Genomic DNA, 24,218 nt, shown 5'->3' with positions numbered 1-24,218 from the left:
AACGTGATATCTGTCACTGACGTCAAATTTGACAAAGACCGAACTCCTTGAGAACAAGAAAGTGTTCCTTTTTCAGATGGAAAGAAGGATGAGAAATGATCTTCTTCAGAAGAAGAATCAAATATACTACCTCCAGAGATACGGCCAAACTCAGGAACTTCTTCTTCTTTTTCATCATCATCATCAGAACAAGCAGAAGACAAAGATTAAAACTACTTTGCCCCTTTAGTGGCTTCTTACTTCGGACAAAACTTCTTTTTCTCCATTTCAATTCCGTGTTTTTTTTTGGTGTAACAGTGAGAAGCACACATATTCCATGTTTTCTTCCTTCAACAGAAGTATTCGTGGGTGGTGTTCTTGGGAATGGACGGATATGTTCTGGAATAAAAGAGGCAGATGGGTACAAAGAAGGAGAGCTTGCAAAAGGCATTTCTTTTCTGATTTCTTCTCTGTTATTTTCATAGTGTTTGGTGGAGTATATGGTGAATGGGTTTCACCAGCTCCTCCAGGATATGTCCTGTCTGTCATTTGTGCGGGTAAGAATTCATCATCTCCAAGCACTTCTTCATTGAGTGACCAGATGCCAGTAACCCAGAAACCAACCGTTACATTGTTTGGAATGAAAGCCAAAGGGAATGCCCTGCCCAGTAGTGCAGAAATATCATAAATAGAAATGGTCTTTCCAAAGTTGCTGGGCATCCAGTCCTTGCATGCATTATTATAATGTATCTTCGTGGAGCCAAAGACAGTCCTGTCCAACGGCTGTAATTTGTGGCTAGTATGGGGAGGGAAAGTCAAAAAGATGAGGCTTTCTCTTTGCCAGATTTATTGCTTCACGTGATAGATGACGTTCATGGTTGTCCACATTTAGCAATACTTCACCGTCAGCAGACGGTTTCACTGTTGTTCTTATGGTCTTCGGTCCAGATACTGGTTTGATGCAGCTCTCCATGCTACTCTATCCTGTGCAAGCTTCATCATCTCTCAGTACCTACTACCTACATCCTTCTGAATCTGTTTAATGTATTCATCTCTTGGTCACCCTCTACGATTTTTACCCCCTAAGCTGCCCTCCAATACTAAATTGGTGATCCCTTGATGCCTCAGAAAATGTCCTACAAACCGATCCCTTCTTCTAGTCAAGTTGTGCCACAAATTTCTCTTCTCCCCAATTCTATTCAATACCTCCTCATTGGTTATGTGATCTACCCATCTAATCTTCAGCATCCTTCTGTAGCACCACATTTCTAAAGCTTCTATTCTGTTTTTGTCCAAACTAGTTATCGTCCATGTTTCACTTCCATACATGGCTACACTCCATACAAATACTTTCAGAAACGACTTCCTGACACTTAAATCTATACTCGATGTTAACAAATTTCTATTCTTCAGAAACGATTTCCTTGCCATTGCCAGTCTACATTTTATATCCTCTCTACTCCGGCCATACTCAGTTATTTTGCTCCCCAAATAGCGAAACTCATTTACTACTGTAAGCGTCTCATTTCCTAATCTGATACCCGCAGCATCATCCGATTTAATTCAACTACATTCCATTATCCTTGTTTTTAATTCAACTACATTCCATTATCCTTGTTTTGCTTTTGTTGATGTTCATCTTATATCCTCCTTTCAAGACACTGTCCATTCCGTTCAGCGCTCTTCCAGGTCCTTTGCTGTCTCAGATAGTATTACAATCTCATCGGCAAACCTCAAAAGTTTTAATTTCGTCTCCATGGATTTTAATTCCTACTCCGAATTTTTCTTTTGTTTCCTTTACTGCTTACTCAACATTCAGATTGAATAACATCAGGGATAGGCTACAACCCTGTCTTACTCCCTTCCCAACCACTGCTTCCCTTTAATGCCCCTCGACTCTTATAACTGCCATTTGGTTTCTGTACAAATTGTAAATAGCCTTTCGCTCCCTGTATTTTACCCCTTCCACCTTCAGAATTTGAAAGAGAGTATTCCAGCCAACGTTGTCAGAAGCTTTCTCTAAGCCTACAGATGCTAGAAACGTAGGTTTGCCTTTCCTTAATCTAGCTTCTAAGATAAGTCGTAGGGTCAGTATTGCCTCACGTGTTCCAACATTTCTACGGAATCCAAACTGATCTTCCCCGAGGTCGGCTTCTACCAGTTTTTCCATTCGTCTGTAAAGAATTCGCGTTAGTATTTTGCAGCTGTGACTTATTAAACTGATAGTTCGGTAATTTTCACATCTGTCAACAGCTGCTTTCTTTGGGATTGGTATTATTATATTCTTCTTGAAGTCTGAGGGTATTTCGCCTGTCTCATACATTTTGCTCACCAAATGATAGAGTTTTGTCAGGACTGGCTCTCCCAAGGCTGTCAGTAGTTCTAATGGAATGTCGTCTACTCCTGGAGCCTTGTTTCGACTCAGGTCTTTCAGTGCTCTGTCAAACTCTTCACGCAGTATCATATCTGCCATTTCATCTTCATCTACCTCCTCTTTCATTTCCATAATATTGTCCTCAAGAACATCGCCCTTGTATAGACCCTCTGTATACTCCTTCCGCCTGTCTGCTTTCCCTTCTTTGCTTAGAACTGTTCCATCTGAGCTCTTGATATTCATGCAAGTGGTTCTCTTTTCGCCAGAGGTCTCTTTAATTTTCCTGTAGGCAGTATCTATCTTACTCCTAGAGATATGCGCCTCTACATCCTTACATTTGTCAGGGTTTCACTATTGAAATGAAATGTTTCAGAAATTTCACAAAAAAGTTCAGCATTGAATCAACCACTAGAAGCAGCCATACCAAGAGTCCTGGCGGTGCATTGTTGAACATGTGATCCTTGTAACGAACCCTGGGAAATACGATGGAATAAATGTTCCTGCAGCACTCGCACTAGCTGTCATTGTAACGTTACATCGTCGTTCCCGTGAAGTAGCTCCTCCAGTCTGTTTGGCTTTTATTTCTCCAACTACACGCAATTGTTTGTGTACTGTAGAATACCCTGTTTCATCAAGGTTTCACACTTTTTGAAGTTGTAGACCATACCTGCAATAAACTTTTTGGAGATTCTTTAAAAAATTTCAACATTGGGTTTGTTGAAAGATGCCATTCGGCCTAGAATAGTTGACTCCAGTTTTCTTAGGGAAATTCTGTTCTTGTAAGCCCTAACCATATAAGAAACAAAACAAAAATAACAATACTGGAATGTCGTTGTATTAAACTTAGGCGATGCTGAGGCAATTAGATCAGGAAGCTTGACCCTAAAATTAGCAGATAGGGTTTTGCTGTTGTTGTGGTCTTCTGTCCAAAGAATGGCTGGATGTAGCTTTCCATGCTACTCTATCCTGTGCGAGGCTATTCATCTCTGAATGACTACTGTAACCTACGTCTTTCTCAACCTGTTTATTTTGTTCATCTCTTAGTCTCCCGCTGCGATTTTTACCGCCCACACTTCCCTCCAGTACTAATCTGGTGATCCCTTGGTGTCTCAGAATGTGTGCTACCAACTTGTCCTTTCTTCTAGTGAATGAAATTATAATGAAATCTAGACCTTTAGCTGCTTACAAACGTTGATAAATATCAATGGGGACAGTTGAAAAATGTGTGCCCCGACCGGGAGTCGAACCCAGGACCTCCTGTTTACATGGCAGACGCTCTACCTGACTGAACCACTGAGGACGCACATGTTAGAGCCACTGCGGGGACTAGTGAGGTTGTGCCATAAATTTCTTTTCTTCCCAATTCTGTTCATTACCTCTGCAGTAATTAAATGATACACCCACGAAATCTTCAGCATTCTTCTCTAGCCCCACATTTAAAAGACCTCTATTCTCTTCATGTTTTAACTGTTTATTGTCCACGTTTCACTTCCGTACAAGGCTACACTCCATACAAATACTTTCAGAAAAGACTTCCTCTCACTTATATTTGACGTTAAAAAATTCCTCTTCTTCAGAAACTCTTTTCTTGCCATTGCCCGCCTACATTTTATATCCTCTCTACTTCGCCCATCATCATTTATTTTGCTGCCCAAATAGCAAAACTCGTCTCCTACTTGAACTGTTACGCTTCCTAATCTGATTGCCATAGCGTCACCTGATTTAATTAGACTATATTCCTTTATCTTCGTTTTACTTTTGTTGATGTTGATCGTATTCCTCCTCTCAAGGCACTCTCCATTCCGTCCAACTGCTCTACGAAGTCCTTTGCTGTCTCTGGCAGAACTACAGTCTCATCACCAAATCTCAAAGTTTTCATTTCTTCTTCCTGAACAGCCACAGAAACTGGTAGACCTGCCTAATATCGTGTAGGTCCCCCACGAGCACGCGTAAGTGCCGCAACACGACGTGGCATGGACTCGACTAATGTCTGAAGTAATGCTGGGAGGGAACTAACACCATGAATCCTCCAGTGCTGTCCATAAATCCGTAAGAGTACCAGGGGGTGGAGATCTCTTCTGAACAGCACGTTGCAAGGCATCACAGATATGCTCCATAAAGTTCATGACTGGGGAATCTGTTAGCCAGCGGAAGTGTTTAAACTCAGAAGAGTGTTCCTGGAGCCAATCTGTAGCAATTCTGGACGTGTGGAGCGTCGCATTGTCCTGCTGGAATTGTCAAAGTCTGTCGGAATGCAGAATGGACACGAATGGGTGCAGGTGACCAGACATAATGTTACGTACACATCACCTGTCAAAATCGTATCTAGTCGTTTCAGGGGTCTCAGATTGTTCCAACTGCACACGCCCCCAACTATTACAGAGTCTCCACCAGTTTGAACAGTCTCTTGCTGACAAACCCTCATGGATTCGTGAGGTTGTCTCCATATCAGTACACGTCCATCCGCTCAATACAATTTGAAACGAGACTCATCCGACCAGGCAACATGACTCTAGTCATCAACAGTCCAATGTCGGTGTTGACGAGCCCAGACGAGGCCTAAAGCTTTGCGTTGTGCAGTAATCGAGGGTACACGAGTGGACCTTTGGCTCTGAAAGCCCATATCGATGATGTTTCGTTGAATGGTTGGCACACTTGTTGGTGGCCCAGCATTGAAATCTGCAGCAATTTGCGGAAGGGTTGCACTTCTGTCACGTTGAACGATTCTCTTCAGTCGTCGTTGGTCGTGTTCTTGCAGGATCGTTTTCGGGCTGCAGCGATGTCAGAGATTTGATGTTTTACCGTATTCCTGATATTCATGGTATGCTCGTGAAATGGTCGTACGGGAAAATCCCCACTTCATGGCCACCTCGGAGATGCTGTGTCCCATTGCTCGTGCGCCAACTAAACACCATGTTCAAACTCACTGAGATCTTGATAACCTGCCATTGTAACATCAGCAACCGATCTAAGAACTGCATCAACGTTTGCTGTCTTATACAGGCTTTGCCGACCGCAGCGCCATATTCTCTCTGTTTACATAATTTTCTATTTAAATACGCATGCCTATACCAGTTTCTTTTGGGCTACAGTGTACAATTACCTTCCCTAACTTCTCCTTCCTTTCGTTTAGTGCTTGCTCAATATACAGATTGAATAACATCGGGGTTAGGCTACAACCCTGTCTTACTCCGTTCTCAACCACAGCTTTCCTTTCATGCCCCCTCAACTCTTATAATTACCATCTGGTTTCTATCCAACTTGTAAATAGCCGTTCGCTGTACTTTACCCCTGCTATCTTCAGTATTTCAAAGAGAGTATCCCAGTCAACATTGTCAAAAGCTTTGTTTTGATATTTGCAGCAAAATAACTGATGATGGCAAAAGTAGAGAGGAAATAAAAGCCAAACTGGCCATAAAAAGTGAAGCATTTTTCAAAAAGAGGATTTTTTTTCAGTTAATGTAAACGTAAGTGTTGGGAAGTTTTCCTGACGATATCTGTCAGTAGTGTCGCCATGTACGGAAGTGGCACATGGGCAATAAACAGGTCAGACAAAAAGGGAACAGAAGTTCTCGAAATATGATGTTGTAGGGGAATGCTGAAAATTAGATGGGTAGATTGAGTAACTACAGTCGACTTACTGAATCGAACTGGCGAAATAAGAAATGTATGGCACAACCTGACTAAAAGAAGGGATGAATTTACAGGACACATTCTGAGACATCAAGGAATTAGTGGTTTGATAATGGAGGGTTGTTTTGGAGCTAAAAATTGTAGAGGAGAAGCAAGGAATGAATACAGTTAGCAGGTTCAAATGGATGTTGGTTTCAGGAGCTATACAGAGATGAAGAGTCTTGCAAAAAATTGACTAGTGTGGTGAGCTACATCAAACCAGTTTCAAGACTGACGACAGTAAAATAAGCCCTCTTTGTATTGTTAAGTGGTTAGCATACCTGACTATTGACAATAAAACCTTTCCACTTTTACAGACCTCTCATAAATTTTTGTTGATTTAATTATAACTCAATGCGGTTTTTTTCACTTTTTATCTCCTTTGTACTTGACTGAATGTAAATACGGCACCTCTGCTTAGGAAACATTCTTAAAAAATTACGTAATGGTTTTATAAATAATCGCCCTGTTATGAAATGATGTTACCAAAGGCAGGCTGGCTGTAGGTCACCACTCTTGGTCTCCTTCTATAATTTTTACCCCGTACACGTCCCTCCATCACCATTTAAATATGTTGTGATGCCACAGGATTCTTTTTTTCCTTTCTGCCTAACCCTTCTTTTCATGAAGTTGTGCTACAGATTTCGTTTTTCCCCAATATGACACAGTACTCTTCATTAAGTATTCAATCTACCCATCAAAGCCGGCCGCTGTGGCTGAGCGGTTATAGGCGCTTCAGTCCAGAACCATGCGGCTGCTACGGTCACAGGTTAGAATCCTGCCTCGGGCATGGATGTATGTGATGTCCTTAGGTTAGTTGGGTTTACGTAGTTCTAAGTCTAGCGGACTGATGACCTCAGATGTTAAGTCCCATTGTGCTTAGAGCCATTTGAACCATTTTTTACCCATCAAATTCCCAGCATTCTTCTGTGGTAACAGATTCCAAAATTTTGATTTGCTTCTATTTGCACTATTTACTTTATTCGTTTTGTTTCTGTCCAAGGCTTCACCCAAGGCAAATACTTAGAATACAAATTTACGTTAAAATATTTCTCTTTGTCAGAAATTCTTTACTTACTATTTCCAGGCTGCAGTTGATATGCTCTTTATTTCTGCCATCATCAGATAACAAAACAGGACAGAAAATCGATAATACTGCTGCCATGTATCCTCTGCGATGCACTGTAAAGTGGCATGTGGCCTGTGCGTAGAGGTAGACCTCCGTTTTATACAAACCACTGTTACTTTTCACCTCTGTGGCCGAGCGGTTCTAGGCGCTCCAGCCTGGAGCCGAGCGAACGCTCCGGTCGCAGGTTTGAATCCTGCCTCGGGCATGGATGTGTGTGATGTCCTTAGGTTAGTTAGGTTTAAGTAGTTCTAAGTTCTAGGGAACTGATATCCTCAGCAGTTAAGTCCCATAGAGCTCAGAGCCATTTGAACAAAATTATCAATGAGTATATTTGTAAAATAGGGGATTTTATTCTGTTCATAGAAAAACCATTTTTTTTAATTGTTGTAATGAATGGGTTAGAAATAGTACCTTCTACCAAATGTTTTCGAATAAATAAGTAATCAGTAGTTTGAAATACATTTTACTACAGTAGACTACAAAAACAAGTTTGTAGGAAGAAAGTAACTAAAAAGCTTGAGTTCATCTACATAAGTCTATTTATTTACGTAAACGAATATACATTGTAGTTCGAACATAATTAATATATACTGATGCAGGATGATACTATTGGTATCTCTCTTGCCACTCAACCTCTCCGTGTGATGCCATAAAATATCCTTTGAATTCCTCTCTCACTGCCTGTATATCACAGGAAGGTCTTCGACATAACTTTGATAAATTCGTTAAAACTTTATATTTGCGAGTAGCTTCTCTCCACTCTCCAAGAGTAATTACATTACTGGCCATTAAAATTGCTACACCAAGAAGAAATGCAGATGATAAACGGGCATTCATTGTACAAATACATTATACCAGAACTGACATGTGATTACATTTTCAGGCAATTTGGGTGCATAGATCCTGAGAAATCAGTACCCAGAACAACCACATCTGGCCGTAATAACGACCATGATACGCCTGGGCATTGAGTCAAACAGAGATTGGATGGCGTGTACATGTACATCTGCCCATGCAGCTTCAACACGCTACCACAGTTCATCAAGAGTAGTGACTGGCGTATTGTGACGAGGCGGTTGCTCGGCCACCATTGACCAGACGTTTTCACTAGGTGACAGATCTGCAGAATGTGCTGGCCAGGGCAGCAGTCGAACATTTTCTGTATGCAGAAAGGCCCGTACAGGTCCTGCAACATGCGGTCGTGCATTATCCTGCTGCAATGTAGGGTTTTGCAGGAATCTAATGAAGAGTAGAGCCACGTGTAGTAACACATCTGAAATGTAACGTCCACTGTTCAAAGTGCCGTCAATACGAACAAGAGGTGACCGATATGTGTAACCAATGGCACCCCATACCATCACGCCGGGTGATACGCCAGTATGGCGATGACGAATACACGCTTCCAATGTGCGTTCACCGCGATGTCGCCAAACACTGATGCGACCATCATGATGCTGTAAACAGAACCTGGATTCATCCGAAAAAATGACATTTTGCCATTCGTGCACCCAGGTTCGTCGTTGAGTACACCATCGCAGGCGCTCCTGTCTGTGATGCAGCGTCAAGGGTAACCGCAGCCACAGTCTCCGAGCTGATAGTCCATGCTGCTGCAAACGTCGTCGAACTGTTCGTGCAGATGGTTGTTGTCTTACAAACGTCCCCATCCGTTGATTCAGTGGCTGCCATGCGGATAAGATGCCTGTCATCTCGACTTCTAGGGCCGTTGGTATCCAGCACCCTCATGAACCCACCGATTCCATATTCTGCTACCAGTCACTGGATCTCGACCAACGCGAGCAGCAATGTCGCGATACGATAAACCGCAATCGTGATAGGCTACAATCCGACCTTTATCAAAGTCGGAAACGTGATGGTACGCATTTCTCCTCCTTACACGAGGCATCACAACAACGTTTCACAAGGCAACGCCGGTCAACTACTGTTTGTGTATGAGAAATCGTTTTGAAACTTTCCTCATGTCAGCACGTTGTAGGTGTCGCCACCGGCGCCAACCTTGTGTGAATGCTCTGAAAAGCTAATCATTTGCATATCACAGCATCTTCTTCCCGTCGGAAAATAGCAGAGTACGATACTTTGAACATGTAAATTAATAACTTGTACGAATTCCCAGTGGCTAAAAATCATAATGCGATGGCCAGTCGAATTCTTGGTGAAATACTGCCTTCGCATTGGTATTTCTTTAGAATCAGTGTAGTCAACTGCAGTCGCTTGCAACATAGGCTGCAAGATGTTGCCATCTGTAGAATACTACGAGACAACACAAGCCACATTTCCGTAGCATGCCGCAAAGTTGCAAGATGTTGCCCCAGCGTAAATGAGTCTTTAGGGGTACTGCTGGAGTCTTACTCAACTCTGCTCCATGCGGCGGTCATGTTGCTCATCCCTCCGCATCGCACGCTCCCCTTTGCTGAAGGGAACGAAAAAATGTCATATCTTAATTTTGGAATTATAACTCAAAATGTGTTACTCCGTAAACGTTTCACTTCTGTTTCACTTACTGGTGCCCCATACGTCACTTTGGTCTTAAGGGGGGGGGGTAGGAATTTAAAAAATCGATTTTCCAAAAATATGCCTATGCAGCGCCACACCCCTTTGCACAGCATTCTTGTGTCATACGTTTGTATTTCGCTCTGTAGAATTCGAATGTTTATATTTGCGCCACAGACTGTCATACGTGAAACAAAGGACTATTGATATCGATACTGTCCTGTTGCTATTGATGTGCATTGTTTTTGTCGCTGATTTTGCTTGTTCTCTGTTTTGAAAGGCTTCCAGTGTGGTGGTGTGAATTTCAAAACGATTTTCGTTGGCTGCGTTGTTTTGTCTTCGTTTGTGGCATATTGTCGCACAAGATGCCTAGGATTCGTTGCTTCAACCGTAAACGACAACTAGGTAACGGATACACAGTAAAGGGCGCAACAACAAAATAATGTTACGTCACTGGCTCAGGTCTGCAACCTCTCAGAGCCAGTGGTGAAGAGTATAATCACAGAGATTCTCTACCAACTACTGTAATGGAAGCCATCAAACCTATATTCAGGGACCTTGCAAATGAAAACTTATTGAAGAAATGTCTTCATGGCGATATCCAAAACCCAAATGAAAGTTTTGACCAATGTGTATGGGAAAGATTGCCAAAAACAATTTTTGTGGGAAGAAATGCACTTGCTATTCGTGTTTATGAGGGAGTTGCATGTTTTAATTATGGTGTGCAAAGCAGGAAATATGTTTTAGAGAAAATGGGAATTACGCCAGGAGCGAATTGTAGACAGAGAGTGTGTAGTGAAAGCAGATGAATCCTTTTTGGAGGTGATAAAATCAAGAAGAGTGCACCATAGAAATGTGAAAAGGAAGAAAACTGATTTAAAATATGAAAAAGAACCTGCGTATGATGCAGGACAGTTCTAAAAAAAATGCCAAACACAAGCAGAAACTTTAACAGCCATTTTCCACAAAACACAAATTTCTGTACTTAAGTACATGTAACATCCAAAATAAATATCCTGACACTTTCGAACTTGGTATGCTCTTTAAACACAAACTCCTTAATGCAAAACTCTAGAATTTTCCAAATCTATTTAATTATGGTAAAAACAGAGACAACTATAAAATTTGAGTTTTTTCTAAACATTCTAAAAAGCAGAAATGGAGCATTTATACCCCAGCCACTGAATTTTCATGTCCTGATGAAGTAGGACTGAGAGACAGACAGATTAATAACAATTAGATCGTATGATTTTTAAAAAAATTAAACAGATCAAAAAGATGAACATGAAACAGGCATCAAAAGGAAGGTGAAAGTTACCACAGGCAGTGCATCTGTTAAGACAGAAGATCAAAGAAACGATTCTGGAGTAAAAATATACTATGAGCTAAAGTTTAAATTCCAGAAATACAATAACCAACTGTTGGTCACAAATGGACAGGAATAGGGAGCTAAGAAAAGAACAGTGATGGGGTGTAAATAAGAGTGAAAGCTAAATGACTCCATCCGAAGAGGCCCCTTAAGGCCCTGCAGTACCAACCAACTGCCATGTCACCTCTGTCAATAGGTGTCACTGGATGCGGATATGGAGGGTCATGTGGTCAGCGCACCGATCTCCCGCCATTGTCAGTTGTCGTGTTCAGAGCTGCTACTTCTCAGTCAAGTGGCTCCTCAATTGACTTCACAAGGGCTGAGTGGACCCATTCAAGTGCTAGCAAAGACGAACAACATTTAATTTCGGTGATCTGACAGGAACGGATGTTATCATTGCAGCAAGGCCATTGCCAATAGATAAATAGAGGCAGAAAAAATTATGGGAAAATTTTAGGAGGAAGAAAAATTAAAAAGAAAATAGATACTTAAAAAACGAAATATCAAAAAGAGGGACAGAAACAATGATAATGCTTTTCTTCAGCATTTGCCTTACCTGTCACAGTGTCCACCAATGATCAGCATTCGTCAATCCACTATCTTTTCTATATTTTCGTATAACCAAACAGCATGGGGAAGGGGGCAGGGGCAGGGTTTTATGGCCATTATGTGTATATTCTTGTATTCATCGTGGTCTGTAGAGCCCATCGCCAATGATAACCTCAGGGATGGGGATGAGCTAAGGTATAATTTAACAAAAGACAATGAAATCTTAGAAACTTGATCTGTATACTGCATTAAATGCAAACTTTCACTATACTACTTAATGCTATTATGCTTAAATTTAATAGAGTAAACTAGAAAGAAAGCTACTAAATTGAAAAAGATTGCTGCCTCATGAGTTACACAATATTGTTACTGCTGTTAGTAGCCTAATATTTACTCTGTTACAATTGTACTTTTCAAAGAAAATATGTACGGCTGTAAATACTGATGTGAGCCCTGTTTACAGTACATTAGTATTTGTCTTACAGCTTTACAGCAAATAGTGCTACTTGCCACATAGCTAACTCAACTTTTCAATCATTGAATCTAAATTTTCATATAATTTACAGAAAGAGTGATGAATGCACTGCCTTTTCATTGTTGCATCTATTAACAGCTTGATCTAATGTGTTCTTTGTAAATAGTCTGGAAACATTCCCTTTATCAATGTGAACTTTACACTAAATAAAAAATTACAAGGAGACAAAATGGCACCAGTCTATTTCTTATTTACTTATAGTAGGTTCCGTTGCAGAGTTGGGAGAATCTGTGAATAATGTAAATTATGTTATGTATGATCTGTAAGTGTCTGTGGTTAGTGTTTCTGAAATGGAGATAGGCAAGCAGCCCACTATTTTCTTGCTGAGGCTGAAAAACTGCCTAAAGCCTTACTTAGACTGACCAATTTACCAGATCAAGGATCTGGTACTTCAACTCAGTTACCTCTGTGTCTTCTCTAGCAATTGGAAACACTGAGAAATGCCCCACATAGAGACTCACTTTTTTCCACATCCCTCTTTTTTGGAAAATTAATATATGGTATCTAAAAAACTATTTTTCATCTAATTCTTCTCTATATTTCCTTTCTGGCGTGTTTAATAAACACTGACATGATAAGGTAGAGCATGTTTGGCAGCATCAAATACAAAGGACAACAACCCAGCAATGGGCACAATAGACAGAATAACACCAGTGGTCAGTTCGTCATGCGGTACGGTAAACTGTCTGTTGTTACTACCCATCTCCCCAAAACCCACTCATTTGTGCACAGCTCTGTAACATTTGTGTTAATATCCCGCGTCCAGCTATCATGATTTAGGTTGTCCGTGATTTCCCTAAATCGCTTCAGGCAAAGCCTGGGATGGTTCCTTTGAAAGGGCACGGCCGACTTCCTTCCTCATCCTTCCCTAATCCAATGAGACTGATGACCTCGCTGTTTGGTCTCTTACACCAAATCAACCCAACACCATTCATGTTAATACATTCTTTCATACTTTCCTGGTAAAACAATTTCATATTAAAGGGTGACAAGAGGACACAATGACTAGCTTCTGCTTGTTTCTTGTCATTCTGTCCATATATATATTATCTGTCTGTTTATCCGAGGGACTGAAAATTGGTGTCCATGTGAACTACATAATCAAGGACACCCACACCTGTGGGAAAGGTGGGGGGAGGGGGGGGGGGGGTGAGAAAGGAAAAAATATAATGTATTCAGGTGTTTTTCTTTCAAGAAAACGGTTTAAAAATCAATATTACACAGATTTTTAACATGGTAGGGACTGAAAATTGTTAAGGCTACTTACAAGTAGTCATTTGTCTTCCCACATATTAAAAATACACCATACCCTCAGGTATAGGCCGTCCCCCCTCCCCCCCCCCTCCCGTTACCCCTCCAAAAACTATCCTATGAGTGTCCTTATTTATAACGTACCATTTTTGTATATACCTGTCTTGTACAGCAGCTATTATTTAGCTGTGATTTGGAAGTCACTTGCAGCTACTTTATTTACTCAATATTTGTACCACTTCAGAGTACATCAAAATCATGTCTAGTATATTTAACATATGATACTACTCAATGTCTAAAATGCAGAATATTTCACATTTCCATAATACACAGTTTAAATGCATCTTCCTGTATTACAATAATTTTTTTGTATCTGCTTACCTACCAACGGAAATGATATAATGTCTGGTTGCCTCAATAATTTTCCCTTGACTGTTGCATTGAGATCTAAGCTATCTACTCATCTATTTTTACCATCCATCACACTCCCTTGGTCCTTCTTGTGGCAATAATTCTCCGTCCTTCATCATCTCATACACTTTCCAGCTGCTGGCGACACCTGTCTGGGAAACAAGCTTCTCCATTGTCTTCCCTCTTCCCACCATCTTTGGTCTCCAACTTTAATCACTCTTCTTCTCTCTTTTGCATTCACTCCTTCCAGCCACATGTCTTTTGCTCATCCTCTTGGTCTTTTTCCCTTCTTGTCCGTCTTTGTCACTCCAATACCACTTCTCACTAGCTTTTATTTTGCTTGTCTCTCTCTTCTTTTCACTACCCACATCCAGGGGCAGTGGCAGGGGGGGGGGGGTTATAGCCCCCCCCCCCCTCCCTTGGAATATCATATTACACTGGATAAAATGACTTCAGAAATCAGTGAATATATTACTCCAACAAATTCAATCTTGTTTTAATAATTATGCAGCAGTATAGGTTGCAATTTATTCGAAACACATCTTAACAAAAGAATAAATCATAATTTCATACTTACTTATTCTCCATAAAATTGCCAATTCATTGATGCTTCAGAATGTGTACTGTAAGTTTCTTTTTTCCTCAATTCAATTCAGTACCTCCTCATTTCTTATACGATCTACCCAGTTAATCTTCAGCATTCTTCTGTATCTGCACACTTCAAAAACTTCTATTCTCCTCTTGTCTTTTGTCCATATTTCACTTCCATAGAGAAAATAATTTCTAATATTGTACTTAAACTTATGTTAAATGATCCCTTATTTTTTTGAAATGCTGGTTTTCAATAGCTAGTCTTCATCTTCTATTATCCCTACGTCAGCCATGATCAGTTAGTATGTTTCTCAAGTAGCAAAACTCGTCAAATAATGTCAGTGTCTCATTCCCTAATCTATTTCTCTCAGATTTACCTGATTTAATTCAACTGCATCCATTATCCTTGTTTTAATTTTGTTGATGTTCATCTTTTAATCTCTTTCACAGCACTGAACATTCCATTTAACTGCTCTACAAAATCATTTGCAATCTCTGACATAATTACAATTTCATCAGCAAACCCGGCGATTTATTTCTTTCTGCTTAACTGTAATTTCTGAACCAAATTTCTCATTGGTTTCCTTCACAGTGTGCTCAGTGTGCAGATTGAATAACATGGGTGATTGTTACAACCCGTCTCACTCTCTTGGCAACTACAGCTTCCTTTCACATTTTGTGCTATTCTTGTAGCTGCAGTCTCATTTCTGTACGAGTAGTAAATACCCTTGTGCTAACTGTACTTATCTTTCCTACTCTCCAAATTCCAGTCCATGTTGTCAAAAGCTTTCTCCAATTCTACAAATGCTACAAACATATGAAGACAATATACTGCAATCATCTTTTCAGAGAACTAACAACTAGCAAAAAGACCTACAGTTATTTCATCCAGAATACTGCAAGAACACACATCACCAATGTATCTATGACAGTATTAAGAAGTCTTTCTTATAATAGATACTATCCACTAATTCATATTGAACTAACTGTGCACACACACACACACACACACACACACACACACACACACACACACACACACACACACTCTCTCTCTCTCTGCAGTTCTGACATAACGCAGACGCTGTTGATGTAATTGATAACTACTTGAGCACTCCAAAGTCAATTGTTCGGCAAGTTTACATGCACTCATAAATGCTTCCATCTTTCATCAGGAAATAGAAGCATTTCAGTATCAACCTTCCCCATCACGCACAGATTGCAATATACAGTGCAGTACTGGTATCGAGCAACATTATCTGAATTGGTCAGTTGATGCACTATTTTTTACTTTGAAATAACTCATATTATGCAATTTCGAATGAGCAAAAATTACTTCCTACCACCAGAAGTAGACATTAGACCTCCTATCACCAGAAGTGGACATTAATTGTTGTACATTGAATGAAACGCCCTGTATAAACCTCCTTGGGGGTGCAACTGGATGACAAGTTAAAACCAAGTCAACAACAAAGTAATGAGAAAGCTCAATTCAACTTGTCAAACAATGGAAAATCCAGGATGGAATGTAACAGTATTATGAGTAAGATAATTACTACTCACCATATAGCGGAGGTGCTGAGTTGCTATCCCTGTCCTCCCCACCCCAGCCTCCTCATTACATCATGCGCTGCTGCTCGCAGTCTGGCTACAACTGCCACAGACTGTGGTTTGTGTGAGAGTTGCATCTCTCTCTCTCTCTCTCTCTCTCTCTCTCTCTCTCTCTCTCTGTGTGTGTGTGTGTGTGTGTGTGTGTGTGTGTGTGTGTGTTTTGTCTATTTTTCATAAAGGCCTTGTTGCTCAAAAGCTCATTTTGTGACGGTCTTTTTGTTGTGCCTATCTGTGAGTCAGCATCTCTGTTACATTGTGATTAGCAACTATCTTTTTCATAATATTGTTTCAGTCCAACTTATTATAAGCATTTCTCATTCTGTTGACCCAAATACAAGAGTCTTAGCTTATTTTGCGTAACTTCATTTCCTGGTGCCTTATGGAATTATCTTCTGGGACAGTGCACTTAAAATAAATAAGATTTGATCTTGGGAGTTCTTACACTGACTCCCCAATACATTTACTCCTTTATGGTTTTTGTTGCCGATAGTAAAAATCAATTTCAACTGAACTGTGATATAAACATTCACAAAATACAGTAAGACACAAAAGCAGTTTTCATGTAGACTTTGACTTCTTGTCTAGGGTTTAGAGTGGAGTTACGTATGCTCATCATAATTTGAATTATTCATAGCTGAGTGTTATGATCTCATTTCTTAAGTAACTGAATCTTTGACTAGATGTCTCCAGACATTGTGATCTTCAGTTCTTCTTCCTATAAAGTGAAGAGGTGGGCCAATAATCTTCATTGCTTCATCCAATCATTTACTTGCTGCTATTCCTTGTGGCCTACTGTCTTCGATTTTGCCTCACAAGACGGTCTTTTCTGAATGTGCCTCAGGACCCAGAAGTATCTTTGCCTAACACAGGGAGATAAACTTCTTGTGATGCTAAGTTTGTTATAACGGATGCACTGATTCTCTTTTATGTCCGTGGTGTGTGTAGTGCATCATCTACACTGGTAATCAAGAAACTATCATTTAATGTAAAGGAAGAAGTTGGGAGTTTCAACCTATTCAGTAGAAAATTGAGAACATAACTCACAACTAAACTCATCAAAAGTTCTGTGAACTATATGGCAAGCTGTAGTGATTGCTGTAAAGTTGCATGATATGTAGTAACATGCTGCACATTCCTCATTATTTAAAGTACAAGTAATTATTCTGTTTGAGAAGTATCAGTGCAGGCAAATAAATATTAAGCTACCAGTAGAAGCTACACCACAGCTATTTGGCATAACTGGAAAGGCAGTGATTTTCTTTGTAAGTTAATCAGCTGACCTTAATTGTTGTAAATACAATAGCTTTAAGCAAATACAGTGTACAGATTAGATATGTTTGATTTTAATCGTGTGTCATTACTTGTCTCATATATCTAAAGGTTCTCTTTTTGATGGGCTTCACAGAATATGAAGGAATGAAAATGAACAGTACAAGTTAGAAGTCTGCACAGTGAACACTTGTTGCTGACACACCAATCTGAATGCTAAGTAGCGCGAATGATTTCCTCAGACTTCTTTACAAGACCGGTTAAAAGTAGTATGCCTTCTGCCTCATTGCGTAAATGAAGGGTCGAAGCATTGAGTAGATCTCTCAACCCGCCTACAGTGTTATCAGTTACTCTGCAGTGCCAGATATGGTGCTTGCGCCATGCATAAAATGCTTTCTTTAGTTCCTACCTGCTGTTGCTAGCAAAAAATGTTTTAAAAGTTTGTTTCTTGCCCAGTAGCATAGTTGTGCACAGTACTCAGTTGTTATCTGGCAGTTGTATAATAAGCAGAATAACAATTTTATAATACACAAATACTAGTATAATAATCATAAATTACCTTTTCTTCTCCTTCAAAATAATGGTATTTATTATGGTTTAACGGATCACGCAATCCAAGTATTAATTGAAAAGTTTCCATCCCTGAAGGTTAGACACTATACTGCTGGGAGATGAATTGAAATAACATGTTTAACAGCAGGGACCTGGGTATTTGTTTTGTCAATTTCTTAGTTCTCTAAGAAACAAGATATAGTATGTTATGGTGGAGGTGCACTAAAAGGCTACAGACAAAGTGACAGATCAAGAGTAGTCATGTCAGAGTAAAAGGTAAATGAACAGACAATCATGTATAATCTCTAACGATTGTCTTTCCATACCCTTACAACACACTCCCCCCCCCCCTCCCCCCCAGTGATGGGGCTGAAACATGTTGCATTGTCAGATTGCATAAAGTATATTTACAAAAGTGTTGTTCCCATGGGTAAGAGATGTGCATTGCGTTGTAACAGTCCAATATGAGGTATGCTATCAGTGTTGCCGTTAACAAAAAAATATTCGAGATGAAGTTCTCATGTAAACTGCAGTTAACGCAGGTGAAAATTCATTGTACTAAATAAAAACTTAACCAAATCTTACTGTTTCGTATTCTAAAATTTCACACTGTGCTTCCATTTTATCATGGCAGTTTATCAGTAAAACCTATTTATCATACTTGTTCAGTTGAACTGCCTCTTCATAGAGTATCGTATTATTTAGTTGGGTGGTACATTTCCCATGGACAGAAATGGCAAGCTAGAGTTGTCACTGAATTTGAATATGCCTTGAAAACTGACCTACATGCACAGATTTTTGGCACTAGTAATTATGCCCATGGGACAGCTAAAATTAGCAGTGCCAGCCTTTAAAATTTAGCTCAAGTGGTATTTAAATTTTCCCTTTTGATTAACACATTTGTTGATGGGGTAGTTTTTCATTGAATCTTTGAATGAATGAAGCACAGCAAATCCATTCTTTTGATTGGAAAAAATCAATGGAACGATTTGCAAAGGTAGGGAAAGAAAAGTTGGCTCTGTACAATTTATATTTAAAAGGGTCTGTGAGAGATATAAGCTGCAAATGGTTTAAGGAACTGTGTTGTTCATGTGTTTTTACAGGAAATCATTGTAAAGAGCTCTCCTCAGAGCTGCACGATTTCATGTTTACTTCTACATTTTCATTTACCAGTGATCTCCTCAGAATCACAAAGTGGCGAAGTTCATGCTGAAGTTAACTCCTGCAGCTCCATTATGGGCCTGAAAGTGTCATTTTCTACTGACACTCTTAAACTTCCAGCACTTTATACATACTGTTAAAATTTGCGAGCATCCAAAGGAATTATGCACTTGTGATCACTTCTTGTTAAACATCTTAATTGGGGGTATAATACAGCAGCAAGCCCATCAATAATGTAATCGCCACCCTCTGCCCTCCCCCCAACAAGATTTGCATGCTGACAACCAGTAAGGGTGCTGATGATTATGCTGTTGAGGGCCACAAATCCTCATCATCCTCCTCCTCCACCACCACCACCACCACCACCACCACCACCACCACTGTCTGTCTTCATACACACCTCAATGTTTCTACACATGCCCCGCTAACAGGTGCAGGTAGGATCCTGAAGTTGGCAGTAAGTGGTAGCTGGCTATACTGTTGCTCTACAGGGTTGCTTTTGTAAATCCACTTCTCTGCACCACAATGTGTTTGGGTCACATACACCCAGCAGAACCATTCACCAAAATGTAGCAGTACTCCTTGTATTGAAAAGAAGTATATAAGTAAGATGAAAAGGAAAGCTCAAGGAAACTACTCTTGAAATGCCCTCACCAATTTTTTGTGGATGAACAGTGCTTCAGCTAATGCTCCATGCTTATGGTTAAGAAAGTATGATCAAGCATATTATTGAGATCTGGTTCAGTAGCAGATTAAACAATAATTTATATTTCTTTAAAGGTGAAAAGCAAACAAATTGCATTTTTCCCAACAAATATTTGTTTATCACAAACTTGCTTTTAGCTTATTGGGCAGTCATCTGGAAATAAAAAAACACTAGTGTCCAGAAATCTCAAACCTAGAAAACTGAAGATACTACTAACATTCATTCATTGGTCATGAGATTAGGCAGAAAAAAGTAAAATCTAAGCATATCATTCATGTTACATATTGAATATGTTGCAATAGCGAGTGGTTTGTACTTAGTACAGTGTGGCACAACTTTACAAGGACATACGTTGTGAGCAGATACATTAAAATGTAAATAGTGCCCTATGTATGAGAGAGATATTTCTATGCAGACATCACATGATCTGTAATTGCTAACACAACACACATTCACATAAAATTGTTTTTCTTGTTTCTGCATTAAGCATCTTAAGATATTTGATACACAACACAAGTGCTGAGAACTCAATTTGACAGCATTCTGCTTAATGTTGTGATTTGTAATATTTGTAGTTTTCAGGGTGTGACTTCTTGCATACTAAAGATGTTTGTCAACACTAGTCAGCTACCACAGCTTAATAAACCAAAAGCTTGCTAGTACATTTGGTGAGGTGTGTATACATTGAATACGTTCACTTTTCTCGAAATTCATGCACATAAGGAAAGAACAGATGGAATGTGTGCCGACTGGCAGAGTCAATTACTTACTGGTGTGAGCTGAAGGACACTCATTTAAAAATTTTGTCTTCTCGTATACCATTATAACACTTAATTTTTTTGGCTTTTCACTACCACAGCTTGTTGAACACTAATCTGCTGTACACTAGTGCCTTCCAGCAAATAACTTTGTTCCTCTGTAAATAGTAATAATCTGTAACATTATGTAAAATACTGGTTCCTTATTTAGATTTGAGGCTCACTTGTTCAGTGTAGAATAGTCAAGACTAATACTCACAGGGCTGCCTGGCTCAGTCCTAGACTGGTAAAATTTAATGTGATGATAAGCACTGGAAATGCTTTATTATCAGAAAAAAATTAAGATGCACAATTGTTTTCATTTTGCATTAAATTTTAGATCATTCTGTAATTACCAAGAAAGCATGGTGGTGTTTAAACCAACCTTTGGCTAATGCACTTACGTACAGCTGTCAGTAACTTCTGGAAACTAGAGTAGCTATAGCAAAGCAGCTTTCTTAGTATTTCAATTTTGCTTGCCTGGCACAGTTACCATTACCATAGGAGAGACTCTAAAGTATATGAGAATGTCAAAAGCCACTGTGTTGGAGTATGGCATTAGGAATTACTGGCAAACAAGGATAATTGGTCTAATATTTTAGCATAAATTTCATAAGGAGGAAGGAAATGGCAGACGTGTTGATTGGGAGTGAAATGTAGATGGTTTAAAAAAGTGGTCACTTTTAAAATCACCATCCGATTTACACTGGAGAATGATTTGTATGCCTCAGTTTTGAGGAGTTACAAACTGTAGATTAAAACTAAAGAAATTCCAAAAGGTGGCATTTTAAGGAGATGGGACATGGATAAACTGAAAGAGCCAGGGGTTGTTCAGAGTTTGAGAGGGAGTGTTAGGCAATGATTGACTAGAACAGGGAACAGGAATACAGCAGAAGATGGATAGGTAGCTTTGAGAGGTGAAATAGTGAAGGCAGCAGAGGGTCAGATAGGTAAAAAGACAAGGCCTAGTAGAAATCCTTAGGTAAACCAGGAGGTATTGAATATATTGATGAATGGAGAAAACATAAAAATGAAGCAAACGAAAGGGAATACATGCGTCTAAAAAATGAGACTGACAGAAAGTGCAAAATGGCTAAGCAGGAATGGCTAGATGACAAATGTAAGGATTTAGATGTGTATTATTTCACTGGGGAAAAGATAGATCCTGCCTACAAGAAAATTAAAGAGGCCTTTGGACAAAAGAGAAACAAGTGTACGGATGTCAAGAGTACAGATGGAAAACCAGTTCTAAGCACAGAAGGGAAAGCTGAAAGGAGTATACAGAGTGTCCATATATAGGTGAGATGAACTTGAAGGCGGTATTGTAGAAATGGAAGAGGACGGAGAAGAAGATGAGATGGGAGATACGATACGGAGATAAGAATTTGACAGAGCACTGAAAGACCGAAGTCGAAACAAGGCCCCAGGAACAGATGATGTGTCTGAACTACTTATAGCCTTGGGAGAGCCACCACAACAAAACTCTTCATTCTGGTGTGCAAGATGTATGAGACAGGTGAAATATCCTCAGACTTCAAGAAGAATGTAATAATTGTAATTCCAAAGAAAGCTGGTGCTGACAGGTGTGAATATTACCAAACTATCCGTTTAATAAGTCACATTTGCAAAAGATTAACACAAATTCTTTACAGAAGAATGGAAAAACTAATAGAAAACGACCTCAGGAAAAATCAGTTTGGATTCCGGAGGAATGTAGAGTACGTGAGGCAGTACCGATCCTAAAACTTACCTTAGAAGACAGGTTAAGGAAAAGCAATCCCTACACTTATAGCATTTGTAGACTTAGAGAAAGCTTTTAACAGTGTCGACTGGAATACTCCTGGAAGGGAGCAGGGGTAAAATACACTAAGCAAAAGGCTATTTACCAATTGTACAGAAACCAGATGGCAGTTACAAAAGTCGAGGAGCATGAAAGGGAAGCAGTGGCTGAGATGGGAGTGAAACATGGTTGTAATCCATCGCCGATATTATCCAATCTGTACACTGAACAAGCAGTAAAGGAAACCAAAGAAAAATGTGAAGAAGGTTCAGGGAGAAGAAATAAAAGTTTTGAGATTTGCCAATGACGTTGTAATTCTGTCACAGACAGCAAAGACTTGGAAGAGTAGTTGAACAGAATGAACAGCATCTTCAGAGGAGGATATAAAATGAACAAATACAAAAGAAAAACAGGGATAATGGAATGTAGTCAAATTAAATCAGGTAATGCTAAGGGAACTAGGTTGGGAAATGGGACACTTAAAGCAGCAGATGAGTTCTGCTATTTCGGCAGCAAAATAATTGATGATGGCCAAACTAGAGAAGATATGAAATGAGACTAGCCATGCAAAGTGTTTGAGGAAGACTAATTTGATAATATCAAATTTAGATTTGTGTTAAGAAGCCTTTTCTGAAGGTACCTGTCTGGAGTGTAGCCATGGATAGAAGTGAAACATGGATGATAAACAGCTTACACGAGAATACAAGCTTTTGAAAAGGGGTGCAACAGGAGAATGCTGAAGATTCGATGGCTAGCAGGGAGAAAAGAAATTTGTGGCACAACCTGACTAGAAGAAGAGATTGGGATTGGTTGACAGGACACATTCCAAGACATCGAGGGATTACCAATGTAGTATCAGAGAAAAGTATAGGGAGTAAAATTGTACAGTGAGACCAAGAGATGAATACTGTAAGCAGATTCAGAGGAACGTAAGTGGCAGTAGTTGTTTGAAGTTAAGAAGGTTGCACAGGATAGAGTAGCATGGAGAGCTGTATCAAACCAATTTTCGGACTGACAACCACAACTACTACAGTTCTTGTCAGAGCAATGTGACTAGCTACGTTGAAGAAATACTCAGATTCTAACATTAGAAACTTCAGTGGGTGATTTTACAAGAGGAATCATCTGTTGCACCCAAGTCTACTTTGAAATCCTAAGAGTTGTGTGTTCATAGAGAACCCCAAGAATATATTTCTTTCAGTTGTATAGATATCACAGATATTGGGACTCATACAGAATTGTGTGCAGGCATTTCCAACATAGCATGCTTTGAATTGAAAATGAGCAACAGGGTAAATAATGCAGGTACCAGGCATTCTCTACTAGGTTATTATTGTTGAGAAACTTGATGTGTATACTCCACATTTTTCAGAAATGCACTCAAATCATAAGTTATATTATTCCAAATCTACAAGCATGCTGTTATACTTCAAAGAGACAGATATCGCATGCTGTAATAGCATGACACCTTTCAAGAATTTATCACCATTCTCAGGTGTTGTGGGACATACACCTGCATTCTTTGGTGGCAGAAGATTTGTAGGAAATGTGTATCTGTGCATAAAATTAATCACAAAGTCATGAGGACAAGGGTGATGACTGTACTAAAATGCAGAAAATACCGACTCTCAATACGGAGAATATTTTCACGAAAAACATCTCATTTTGCACAAAAGACATTTAATTGAATTGTTTATTTTTTTCTGAATGTTTAACAAACTTTTCATGGGCTAATTTAGATTCCAAATATTCAGTTTCCTTCTGTCAGCATTTATACCCATTCACACACTGCACTGTGTAATGTAACTCACATTATGAAGGAGAATGTATAAGGTTATGCATTAACAGACAGAAGCACCTAATGAAGGCCAATTTTGCAAAGTACACTAGCAACCAATTATAAGTGGTAAGGTATTCTCATTGTTTCTTAATTTATTACTAATTATATTATATTAGCAAAAAGCATCTAAAAAA

The 24,218-nt window shown here is 39.5% G+C and overlaps 1 protein-coding gene across 1 annotated transcript in view; it reads left to right on the top strand.

Annotated features, from left to right (window-relative positions):
- The window catches only part of LOC124550937 (centrosomal protein of 164 kDa), a 635,732-nt gene that overhangs the window by 285,474 nt on the left and 326,040 nt on the right, over window positions 1–24,218 (top strand). The window lies entirely within an intron of this gene.

This window comes from Schistocerca americana, chromosome 9, assembly GCF_021461395.2.
Source record: "Schistocerca americana isolate TAMUIC-IGC-003095 chromosome 9, iqSchAmer2.1, whole genome shotgun sequence".
Classification (NCBI taxonomy): domain Eukaryota; kingdom Metazoa; phylum Arthropoda; class Insecta; order Orthoptera; family Acrididae; genus Schistocerca; species Schistocerca americana.
Note: the sequence above shows the minus strand (reverse complement) of the source record. Positions and strands in the feature narration are given on the sequence as shown.